This window comes from Molossus molossus, unplaced genomic scaffold (genome assembly GCF_014108415.1).
Source record: "Molossus molossus isolate mMolMol1 unplaced genomic scaffold, mMolMol1.p scaffold_m16_p_2, whole genome shotgun sequence".
Taxonomy (NCBI): Eukaryota; Metazoa; Chordata; class Mammalia; order Chiroptera; family Molossidae; genus Molossus; species Molossus molossus.
The window spans coordinates 142,519,485-142,532,934 of record NW_023425355.1 but is presented as its reverse complement, the minus strand read 5'-3'; the positions used below and the strand labels follow the sequence as shown (position 1 = coordinate 142,532,934).

Here is a 13,450-nt window from a genome sequence, read left to right as displayed (position 1 = left end):
TGAAGATTATATTCTCCCTTTTTGTTGACTTTGCAGAATCACTGAGCACATTAAAGAAGATTTTATGTTAATTCATGACTAGAAAAAAGTGATAAACAGAAACTCACTTAAACATTCTGTAACTTGGTTTCCTCTCTCATTAAACTGTGATGATAATCCTATTATTCAGGGGTTTTGTGAGGATGAAATGAAACATTATATGTATAAGAGCTTTAGAATGTAAGGTATTGCATTCTAAATTTGCCTGATGCTCATTGTATGGATATGATTTACTGCAATCATATCCATACAATGAACATTAAGCAAAGCCATGCACTAAGGACATTAAGACCTTTAGAACAGAAACAAATTGCAAAGCATAACAAAAGTCAAAATTAAAAACAAAACTGTTTTGTTTCTTAAAAATAATATCACTAGCCAAAACTGTTTGACTTTCAAAGTCATGGCTTAGAGCATGCTCAAACAATTTCCAAAATGTGGAAACACTTGTGGAACTTGTGGGAAAATACAATTTCCAAAAGCTTTACTCAGAACAAATCCACGAGTAATAACAATGTCCACCTCACCACAGACATACACATTAGTGCACACCCGTCCCCAACGCAATGTAGCCCACCCAGAATGTAGGCCTTAGAGCAATTGGTGAAAACACTGATAAACAGCACTTCATCAACAAATCTCTGTGAATTAGCTCAAGATTTCTCTAAACATATTGAATTGTCATATTTGTAACATAGAGCCTTGGTTTATGTTCCCCTGCAAGTGGACCCCAAGACAATGATCTGAGTATGAATCATTTATCTCGGAGGTGAGCCAGAGAAGGGAAAGAAATCAATAGAGGTGTGTTAACAAACAAGTTACTTCTGTGGGCAGTGGAGCTCAATCCCACTGGGGAATACTGGGAGACAGTGTAGGACACATTAAAGGACTATGAAGTTGGAGCAGCTATCCACCAATTCCCCATCCATCTCCGGATGAGGGCTGCTTTCACAACCTTTAACTCCCCAACACTTCCCATGGTCAGACAAAAAGCCCTCAGGTGCAGAGTTTCTGGTGTTCCATGAATGCTGAAGGAGTGAATGCTGAGAGGGCAACAAAGAATTATCCGGCCCCAAAAGTCAATAATGTCACAGTTGGGAAACCTTGGTTTAGACAACAGAAAGGTTAACATGGAAAGCAAAAGAGGCCCATTATTTTACAATGGATGTTGCAGGGGGGCTAGTTTAGGTGTTGGAGGAAGGTAGCAAGCTAAAAGAATTTCAAAAGGTTTTGTTAATTATAAATTTCTCACTTCTCCTTATGTTTTAATAACACATGGAATCCAGGTAAGTTGATCAAAACCAAAGCTCCGACTCTGGCACCAATGGTAATATTATTGTACCACTGAGTATTTCTATTGCTGACTTCTACAGAAGTTGGGGTGGGTAGATGTTTGCACCACAGTGGTCTCTCCCAACCACATGCCCCCTAATTGAGATCGGGGTAGCCCCAATTTTCTTTATCATATGCTGCTTATAAATAGTCTTGGAAGTTCCTCCTGATACTTCCGTCCTTCATACTTCTTCATTCAAACTTCTGATTAAACCATCCAGAGGTCCTACAAGGACTCAAAAGGCAATTCTTCTGGCTGCCATGAAGTCTTCAGTCCATGACATTTCTTTTTCTCACATTTAAAAAAGTTGGCTTAACAGAAGCCTAGAAATGTGGTGAAAAATGCATAAAGAGGAATGCTCTAAATAAAATGCAGAGTAAAAAAACTAAAAATAAATCTTTTGTTTATAGCAAGCTCAAGTTTTCAGTAAAAGTAAAATAAAACATATGTTAGAGACCTTACAATAATGGGTCTTGGATTAAGAGGAAAAAAAAGAAGGCAAGTTGAGAGAAGGGTTCTGAAAGTGACACTAAGTCTCATGAGTTATGACATCAAATTTATATCCATTTAAATTATGGGCAGAATCAGAACCAAGTGAATAAACTAAATTACAGGGCCAGTGAAAAATGAGATCCAATAAAATAAAATCCTTGTCAGATAAAAAAAAAAATGAGATCCATAGACCTAACTTTTTCTGCTCATTTAATAAATGAACATGATTTATTTTATGAAATTCTAAATATTTGATAATATGTTTAATACTTACTAACATATTATCTGGGCTGATAGTGGTGATGATGACAACCTAATGATGATGATGATAATGGTGACAGTGATGGTTAGTAACTGAGTGTTTAGTGTCCTAGAAATTATGATCAACAGTGTATGTGTCATTGTTTCAGTCTCTCAACACGACTATAAGATACTATTATTATCCTTATTTTACAGTGCAGAAACTGAGGTTTGGGGTTGCAGAGTAAGTGGTAGCTGTTGGAATTTATCCAAATCTGTCTATGAGTAGCCCACACAGATACAAACTCTCTGATAGTGGCATTTTGAAAAGAGCTAGTATTATTTTGATGCATAATTTTAAAATAATAAATCTACAATTTTAAATGTAACAATTCTTTAAATCATATGTCTGTATGTTAGGAATTGGGGTTGGGTTTTTCTTCTAGGGCTTTTTTTTTTTTTTTTGCTTATTTTTGCTTATTTTCCACCACTCATTTCCATACAAGGGTAGCCTGGTAGATGGAAAATGCAGACTTTAATGCTAGATAGATCAGGGTTCAAATACTTACTTCCCTTCTCTCTAGCTGTGTGAATTAGGCAACTTAGTTACTATAACAGGCAGAATTCTAAAGATGCCCCCACCAAGATTCCCATCCCCTAGTCAATCAAACACTAATCTAGGTACTGCTATGAAGGAGTTTTGTAGATGTAATAAAAGTTCCAAGTCACTGAATCTTAAGATATGGAGATTATCTACATAGGCATGCTCTAATCACATGAGCCTTTTAAAAAGCAGAAGTCAGAGATTAGAAGCATAAGAAGGACTTGGCATGCCATTGCTGGCTTTGATGATGGAGGGTCCACAAATCAAGGAATGCTAGTGGCCTCTCAAAGCTGAAAAAGGGTCCCAACTCAACAGAGACCTCAGTCCTACAACCACAAGGAACCAAATTCTGCCAAGAACCTGAGTAAGCTCAGAAGTGATTCTCCCCCCAAAAGCCTCCAGTATATAACATAGCCACTGCATTTGTGGTAATTTATCATATAGCAATAGAAAACTAATATGATTCCCCTCTCTGAGTTTTTGTTCTCAATAATCAAATAAAGATAATAAATACTACATACCTTGCAGAGTTCTGGGAGGATTACAATGAGGATGTAGTTAATGTTCCTAGAGTGTGCCTGACATAGAGTAGGCAGTCAAAAATGTCACTAATGACTCTGGAAGTCAAGGTCAAGGGGCAGTTGCACTTTAACACAGATGAGACATGAAATTAGCATAAAACCACAAACTCAATAGAAATTTGAATTAAACTATGATAAAGCAGAAATTAAATCAAAATGAACATGCATCCTATAAAGCTTATAGAGGAAGTCACTAACTTAAGAAATAAGTTCCAAGAACTGATTTTAGGCCAGTGGTTTTTATGTAGGTAGACATTTTCCCTTAAGAATAATAGTAAAACCTAGTGATTAGGGCTCAAGTTCATTAAGCCCCATTAACTAATTAGGTGCTTAACTGTATTTAGGAGAACCCAGTCATAATGAGTAGCAAGGTTTCTTTGAGGAAAACAATCCTTATTTATAACACACTGTTTACTCTAAGAGAAACTTACATCTATTTTGGATTTTAACCCACAGAGCAACTTTTGAAGTAAGCACAGTGAGGCAGAGATGGCAAGCTGATGACTAAGGATTCGTGCTGAGCCAAAGGTCTACATTTCCCCACCATCCTTACAGCCAGGATGAGGCCATGTGATCAAGTTCTGATCCACAGAATGCAGGCAAGAGTGATGTGCGTCACCTTTAGGTGAGGCTCATGGGATCTGCCATTCCATGAAGCATGCACATGGAACATGGAGGTGCCACAAGATGGAAGAAGGCTGAGTCCTTGAATGGCCACATGGAAGTCTGCCCTTCAAAGGACTGATTCAATTGCAGTGCAAACAAAAAATATGAATTTACTGTGTTAAGCCACAGAAATGTTCAGACTGTTTGCTTCAGCAATTAGCTTTTTGTTGCAGAAATTAGCCTACCCTGGGATATTTGAAATTTAAAATGAGGTGCTGCCATAACCAAGACCTAATATATGTAAAATCTGCTTAGCCATCAGGCAACAGGTAGAGAGGAAATAGATATCATAGGTTAGAAAGACAGGTGACATGTTATGCAGCAGGGAAACACTTGCTAAAACTCTTACATATGATGACCTGTTAGACAGACCACACACCTTCAGACTCAGCGCCTTTAGAATTAAAGTGTTAGCATGTGTGGGCAACTCTTGACTGCATTTAGAACTAGAGATTGCAAGAAATAGGGGAGCCTGAAAGAGAATTCCAATTCTTGAAGTAGAAATGAAAGAAACGATGACTCCAGAATTTGAGCATAGAAGTTTGGAGAAGTTTCTAGATGCCCACGGATATAAAATAGAAAAAGGTTTGAAACGTTAGTGTGTGTCTACCTCCATCAGCCAACTAACTTGAGAGGCTCCCACACTGTCATTATATAACAGATGCAGTTCCGAGCAGTTACATATTTGCCAAAGATTACATGACTTTTTGAAGGGACAGATCCAGAATTTGAACTCATATCTTGTGAATCTGACATCAACTTTCTTCCCGTATATTTTACAGCCAAAATGCTGCAGTAAGTTATAATTTTTTAAATGTGTCGATGGTTCAGAAGCTAAACAACAGTGAATTTCCTTGGGAACAAAATAAACTTTCCATGCTTTTTATGGGAACTAGAAGGTGAAATCATTGCTTCAGTTTCCCTAAAATGGGATCTCTGCATTGTTTTCATTTAGAACTCCTTGTTCCCCTTTTTATCTATGAGATTAAAATGAGATTTTTCTCTTTGGGGGAAATATTGTCATTTTATTAAAAATTAGATTTGAGCCCGCCTGGTATGGCTCAGTGGATTGAACATCATCGCATGGACTGAAAGGTTCTGGTTTGATTCCCAGTCAGGGCACATGCCCAGGCTGTGGGCTCAATCCGCAGTGGGGGGCATGCAGGAGGCAGCCGATTGATGTTTCTCTCTCTCTCACATCTTTATTTCTGTCTCTCTCTCCTTCCCTCTCCCTCTAAAAAAATCAATGAAAACATATTTTTAAAAATTAGATTTGAGAATTTGCTTTGTTGTTGGCAGGAACTATATACATACTTATACACACTATTGCTCTAATAAATGTTTGTAGTGGATGCTTAATAAATAAGCATTGGTTATCGAGAGAAAAAACACTGAATAGTACAAGGCACATGCTAGAATTCTTTGTGGCTTATTTCTACTGCTAGGTTGTAAGCTCCATGCAGAGAAGAACTGAGTTCATTTCATCTTTGGGACTAGCCTTAGCACAACATCAAGCACATAGAAGTACACAATAACTAACTGCTTATTGAACAATTGAAAAGTATTGGTATTTTGAGTGAGATAGAAACAAACATACAATATCAAATTGGAATGTGCCTTAATTTTGGTTCAGATGCTGAAGCAAAGACTCAGACACAAATTGTTTATTTAGGAGGGGCATCAGTTTCCTGTTTCCTTGTGACAAATTACCATAAATTTAGTGGTTCAAAACAACACAAATTGATTATCTTACAGTTCTGAAGGTCAGAAGTCTAACAGGGGTCTCACTGGGCTAAAATCAAGGTGTTGGCAGGGCTTCGTTGTTTTGGGAGGGTCTAAGGGAGAATCCATTTCTTGCCTTTTCCAGTTGCTGGAAGTGGCCTGCATTCCTTGGTTTGTGGCTCCTTCTTCCATCTTCAAAGCCAGTAGTATAGCATCTTTCTGACCATCCTTTCATAGACACATGTTTCTCTGACCACAGCCTGGAGAGATTCTCAGCTTTTAAGTACTCATGTGATAACATTGACATCACTCTGATAATCCAAGCTAATCTCCCCATCTCAATATCCTTCATTTAATCCACATGTGCAAAGTCCCTTTGCCATGGAAGGTAGCATATTCACAGGTTTGGAGATTAGGACATGGACATCTCTGAGGGGCCATTATTCTGCCCACCACAAGAGATGATACCAGAAAACACTGGTAGAGGAATGAGGTACTGAGACAAGGAAGGGACAGATGTCAAGTAAAAGTGAGTTAACAAGGTAGCCATTACTGAGGACAATTGGGACTCAGTTATTCATAAAGATTCAAAGGGTGGATATGCTTCAGAGTTATCCCGGAATCAGGCTAAGGGTCTACCAACTGCCTGTCCATTGCCATCTGAGGGCTGCTCCCATGGTCATTAACACTCTTAGACTTTTGGCTTGTCCAAATTTAAAAAGTATAGTCACAGTACTTCAGAGTAAATATTTTCAAATTTTATCAGTGTGTACAATAAATTTTAATTACTAAACTGTCCCGGATTTAAGATCTTGATTAATTCACTCTATAAATAAACCACTTTCCATAGTCCTTCTTGACTTAGGACATGGCAAACTCCTAAGGACCACTTATCTGGGGGGGCAGAGATCTTTGGCCTGCCTAAATTTCCCTAAACCTACAATCCAGGAAATTCCCAGTGCTTCCAACCATCTAAAAGGTATTTCTAAATGAATTATTATGATTTTTGCAGCTCTCAGGTTTAACTGTATTTTCAGAGAAAAATCTGAAATTCTGAGGAGATAACTTCATCTGGGCAAATATTTTACTGTAAAAGGTAGAGACTCAGCACTTATAAAAGTTTCATTCAAAACTGTATCAGGAGACAGAATCTCCCATGAGGAGAGGCAGAGGAGAAGGTGTTAACAGGTCCATTATGAGCTCTAACCAGGTATGTGTAACCCCAGAGAAATAATGTGTGGCTTCATCTTTTCTATTTCAGTGTCTCAACAGCAAGATGGAAAGCACATCCAAATTATACCACCAGCAACTAAAAGTAGCCCAGTCTATTGCTATGACTCATCAAATGCCAGAAACATCCCCTCGGAAGTGAAATAATATGTCCTGTAGGGGAGGTGAAGAACCTATAAGAATGATGGCTACCAAAAAAAGCTACTCATTTAAACAAACCCCTAGGGTTCACAATTAATCTCATTAAATTGCATTTTTCATTTCCAGCTTCTTTTCTGAACTTTGCTTCCTAAGGCTCTTTCACACTGTGGAGGAAATTAAGCCCCTGAAAGTAATAAAACTTTGTTTTGTAGCTTTGTTTTACACTCGAGCGGGATCCATAGACAACAGCATTACCTGGGAGCTGTTGGGAAATACAGACTTTCAAGTCCCACTTGGGACCTAGTGAAGTAGAATCTGCATTTTAATGAGGGCCCCAGTGGACCTATGTGCATGAATGTGTGAGCAGCACTAATCTACTAGATAGTAAGAGCTCAATAAAAATGATTTGTGTTGCGATATTAAGAGGTGGGATTCCAGTCAAGTTGACTCCTACTGCAGTACTCCCCTCCTCTCACAACCACATCAAAATTACAATTAAATTACAGAACAATCATCATTCACAACTGCCTGAAATCTAGCTGAATGGAAGTCCTGCATCTAAGGACGTAAAGAGCCACATCGAGACTGGCAGGGGAGGTGGAGATGCAGAATGGGCTGGTTTCACACCCACATGTGGCATATAAAAATCGGGAGGGATATCTCAGCTGTGGAGGTACCCTATGAAGAATGAAGGGTCCCAGTCCCACACCAGGGCCCCCAACACAGGATCCAAGTGCCAAGAAGAAAAGTCCCTGTAACTTCTGGCTGTGAAAACCAGCAGGCATTGTGGTTGAGTGAGACAGAGGGCTTCTAGAGTCCCAGGCTTCCTCTTAAAGGGCCTGTAGTACTTACTCAGACTCATTCAATCTGAGCTCCAGCATTGGGGCAGCAGCTCCAAAGGTGCCAAGGATATATGGGGAGGACTGAAGTGTCTAGCTTCAGTATAAGGGCTGGAGGGGCAGCTTTCTTCCAGATGGAAGTGCTGGCAGAGGCCATCGTTCCTTCTCTGAGCCCCCACAACCCACAGAGCCAGCAGGCGGGCAGCATATATGAGTCCCCATCAACCTGGCTAAAACTGTTTACCCTGCCCTGGTGATTTGCTGAGACCCCACCCCACCCAATTTGTGGACTCACCCAAGCCACTTCCAGTGGCTTTTCCAACAAAAGCCTCTCCTGTCTCACATTTTAGACTTTCCTAAAATCTCTCAAACAAGCAGCATCTGGCCTCAGTGTACCCCATACCCCTTGTTAAGTGGTACCAGGCCTGGCACTAGCAGCAGCAGGCTTTCATTTGCAGCTTGGCCTTTCCTGAGTACCTCCAAGTCCAGCACAAATAGCACCCATCTGCAGATTGCTCAGTACTTCATGCCGAGTAGCCCTGGGAAGGGCACTGGTGGTGGCTGAAATTTGACCTGTACCTCCAGAGAGGCCCCAGAGTCAGCACGCCTGGTGGACAGCTTCAGACCACACTGGATTACAACCCAACCACCTCCATGAGTGACACACTCAAGGGGCAAACTTGGCGGGCACCAAAGCCACAGTGAAGCAAGTCCTGCTCCATGGGGTCAGCCCCTACACAACAGCTCCTCCACTATACTCACAGCAGGTTCTTGTAGCCAATTGGTCTGGGGGGTCAATTCCTCCCAGGGATATCAATAGCAATCAATGCTGAACTACAGTGGGACAGTGCACACAGCCCACACAGAGGAGCACCTGGAGTGCAGAGCTCAAGTGACAAGGGAGACTGTGCCATGAGGCCCTACAGAACACCTACTACATAAGGCCACTTTAACAAATCTGAGAGACATAGCAGCTATACCTAATACATAGAAATAAACACAGGGAAGCAGCCAAAATGAGGAGACAAAGAAACAGGTCCCAAAAGAAAGAACAGGAGAAATCTCCAGAAAATAACTAAATGAAGTGGAGGCAAGCAAACTACCAGATACAGAGTTCAAAACAATGGTTATAAGGATGTTCTAGAAAATTAGTGAGAACTTCACCCTGGCCGGTTTGGCTTAGCGGTTAGAGCGTTGGCCTGCGGTCCAGAGAGACCCGAGTTTTGTTCCCGCTAAGGGCACATACCTCAGTTGCAGTCTGTCCCCAGCCCTGCTTGGGTTGTGCGGGAGGCAGCCACTCAATGTGTACCTTTCACATCGATGTTTCTCTCTCTCCTTCCCATTCTATCTGAATAAAAATAAAAATAAAAATAGTGAGAACTTCAACAGCATAAAAAAGGGACATGGAAACCATAAAAAAAAAAAAAAAAAAACAGTCAGAAACGAAGGATCCACCAACTGAAATAAAGAATAAATTACAGGGAATGAACAGTATAGAGGATGAAGCAGAGAATCAAATCAGCGACTTGGAATGTAAGGAAGCAGAAAACAGCCAATCAGAACAGCAAAAAGAAAAAAATAATCAAAAAATTTAGGAAAATGTAAGGAACTTCTAGGACAACTTCAAGCATACTAACATTCACATCATGGGGGTGCCAGGACAAGAGAGAGCAAGAAATTGAAAACCTATTTGAAAAAATAATAACAGAAAAATTCCCTAACTTGATGAAGGAAACAGACATACAAGTCCAGAAAGTGCAGAGAGTCCCAAACAAGATGAACTCAAAGAGGCCCACACCAAGACACACTGTAATTAAAATGCAAAAGGTTAAAGACAAAGAGAGAATATTAAAAGCAGCAAGAGAAAGACAGTTACCTACAAGGGAGCACCGATTAGACTGTCAGCTGATTTCTCAACAGAAACATTTCAGGCCAGAAGGGAATGGTATGAAATATTCAAAATGATGAAAAAAAAATGACTCACACCCAAGCCTATTCTGCCTAGCAAAGCTATTATTTAAAATTAAAAAAGAAATAAAGAGCTTCTCAGACAAGACAAAACTAAAGGAGTTCATCACCACTAAACCAGTTATTACAAGAAATGTTTATCCTTGGCTGGAGCACTGCAGGGGAAGGAGGACAACCCAGTTGGTCTCCTACACAGATGTCCCCTGCATCTGCCCCTCTGTCAGCTGGTGTGTGGGTCTGCGGAACCAGCTGGAGGCCCCAGGCTCTGGGCATTGTATGGGACACTACACTAAACAAATGGCATGTCCCTGTCTGGCCTGGCAGTGCAGCTGCCACGCTCCACCGTGGCCCATGGCTCCTACTGCACCTTCTGCAAGGGGCTCACACACACACACACACACGCACACACACTGCTCACCTTCTTGGACCTGGCCTGGTGGCTGTGCATGAATTTCCCCTACTTCTACATTATGGCCTCTGTGATTCTCAACATCCACTTGCAAGTATATACTTAGCTTAACTAATTTTGTGGCATTCGTGTCCCCTTCAGGATGGCTAACTTCCACTCACCAACAAACTCACCCTACAGCAAAGCAACCAGCTTGGCTTGTGCATACAGGCTTGCCAGTCTGTCTTTCCTCTTATTTTAATATGAATGGGCAGCTAAAAATCATTATTTGCAGAAAACTTTCAATATAACCAAAAATTCCTAAGATGTAATAAAAAGTTAACTCTCAAGGAAATAGATAATTCAAAAGACAGAAAATAAGTAAAAAATATGGAGATCCTCAGAAATATATGAGAAATTATTGCACCCATAAAACAAAAAACAGCACAAACTTTAGGAAATGACAATGAACACAGAATGCCTTAAGGAAAAAAAAAAGAGGAAAGTTTAGTAAAAACTTAAATAAACGCAAACTGTACAACAGTGGTCCAAATAGGAGGCTAATCTTCCAAATTAGGATAAGAAGTAAATAGAGTTTTAACTGAATGGGATGAATTCTAAGCAATAGACAGATGGGGTTAGAAGGTGAAGAAAATTAATTACATGATCTATAAATCATACATTTCTTTCATTCCCAAAGGGGGGAAAAAACAATAGCAAACAGAAACTACAGGGAAACAAACATTTCAAATTGTACAAGAAAAGCATGTTTCAAATATTAAGCAACCTCAGATGTGGCCTGGTTTGAACAGTTGCCAGTAGTGTAAAAAAGGGAATCTGCTTGAACATTGACATGTGGATCAAGACTGCAATCACAGATGAGAAAAGCCAGTCACAGCATTCGACTTTGCTATTCAGTGAACAATATTTAAATGATCATTACAATGGAAATATTAATTATAGTTTTCCATTTTTAGAGTAAATCTCTAGGCAAAGCAGGGAAGTCCAGATACTATTTCTCGTTCAAAGAATATCACTTATCACTTTATATGTTGTGTAAATGTCTAACCACTATGCTGTACACCTGAAACTAATATAATATTGAATGTCAACTGTTATTGAAAAATTAAACTAAAAACAAACAAACAGACAAGGTATTTAAGAAAAAGAAAAAACATCAAAAATATGAATAATAAACTGACAATAAATACATATCTATCAACAATGACTTTGCATGGACAGTGTGGCTCAGTGGGTGAGCATAGACCCATGCATGCACCAAGAGATAACTGGTTTGATTCCCAGTCAGGGCACATGCCCAGGTTGTGGGCCTGATCCCCAGTGTGGGGCATGCAGGAAGCAGCCAATCCATGTTCTTTCTCATCGATGTTTCTATCTCTCTCTCCCTCTCCCTTCCTCTCTCTCTAAAATTAATAAAGAAAAAAAAAACTTAAAAAAACAAAACAAAACAATGGCTTCAAGTTCAAATGGATTAAATGCTCTAATCAAAAGACATATGGTAACTGAATGAATAACAAAACAAAGACCTTTACATATACTGTCTGCAAGAGACTCACTTCAGATCGAAAGACACAGACTGAAAGTAAAGGAATAGAAAAAGATATTTCATGGAAATGGAAACAAACAAACAAACTAGGATAGCAACTCTTATACCAGATAAAATAGACTTTATTTAAATAGACTTTAATTAAAACAAAGCCTATAACAAGAGACAAAGATGGACCCAACAATTCTATTTCTGGGTATTTACCCAAAGAAACCCAAAACACTAAATCAAAAAGATATATACATCCATATGTTTATTGCAGCATTATTCACTATTAGCCAAGGCATGAGAGCAACCTAAGTGTTCATCAATAGATGAATGAGCCCTGGCCTGTTTGATTCAGTGGTTAGATCATTGGCCCGCAGACCAGAGAATCCTGGGTTCGGTTCCCGCTAAGGGCACATACCTCGGTTGCAGTTCGTCCCTGGCCCCGGTTGGGGTGCCAACCAGTCGATGTGTCTCTCTCACATTGATGTTTCTCTCTCTCTCTTCCTCCCTCTCTCCCTCCTGCTCTATCTGAAAATAAATGCAAAAATGTCCTCAGGTGAGGATAAAAAAATATATATGAGTGAATAAAGAAAAAGTGGTGTATATATAAATAAAGTATGATTCAACAATAAAAAATAATGAAATCTTGCCATCTGCAACATCATGGATGGACCTAGAGAGTATTATGCTGAGTGAAATAAGTCAGACAGAGAAAGACAAATGCCAGATGATTTTACTTATATGTGGAATCTACAAAATAAAATAAACAAACAAGCAGAACAGAAACAGACTCATAGATACAAAGAACATTTTGACAGTTGCTAGACAGGAGAGGGGTTGGGGGGTGGGTGAAAAAGGTGAAGGAATTTAGAAGTACAAATTTGTAGTTACAGAATAGTCAGGGGATGTACAGTACAGTATAGGGAATATAGTCAATAATGTTGAAATGACTAGGTATGGTGTCAGATGGTTGCAAGATTTATCAGGGTGAGCACTTTGTAATTTATATAAATGCCTAATTGCAGGGTGGGTTGTATGCCTGAAATTAATTTAATATTGTACATCAACTGTAATTTTAAAAGAAAAAAATATTAGTGTTAAAACTCAATAATTGGAAAGACAACTCATCTAAAAAATGGGATCTCACCCAGCTGGTGTGGCTCAGTGGATTGAGCGTCATCACATGGATTGAGAAGTCCCAGGTCAGGGCACATGCCCAGGTTATGTGCCCCAGTAGGGGTGTGCAGGAGGCAGCCAATCGACATTTCTCATGTCAATGTTTCTATCTGTCTCTCTCCTTTCTTCTCGCTCTAAAAAAAATCAATGAAACATATTTTTAAATGGTATCTCAATAGATATTTTCCGAAAGATGATACACAAATGACCAACAAGCACATGAAAAGATACTTAACATCATTAGTCACTAGGAAAATGCAAGTCAAAATCACACTTATTAGAATGGCTATAATAAAAAACATAATTATAAATGTTGGTGAGGATGTGGAACAACTGGAAAATTTATACACTGCTGGTGGGAATGTAAAATGACATAGTCACTTTGGGAAACAGACTGACAGTTCTTCATATAGAATATGAACCAACAATTTTACTCCTAGGTACGTACCCAAGAGAAATTAAAACACATGTCTACA

At 39.4% G+C, this 13,450-nt stretch overlaps 1 protein-coding gene and 1 pseudogene across 1 annotated transcript in view; one reads left to right on the top strand and one right to left on the bottom strand.

Annotated features, from left to right (window-relative positions):
* The window catches only part of ARHGAP6 (Rho GTPase activating protein 6), a 458,118-nt gene that overhangs the window by 373,731 nt on the left and 70,937 nt on the right, over positions 1–13,450 (bottom strand). The window lies entirely within an intron of this gene.
* On the top strand, positions 10,111–10,370 carry LOC118636028 (annotated as a pseudogene).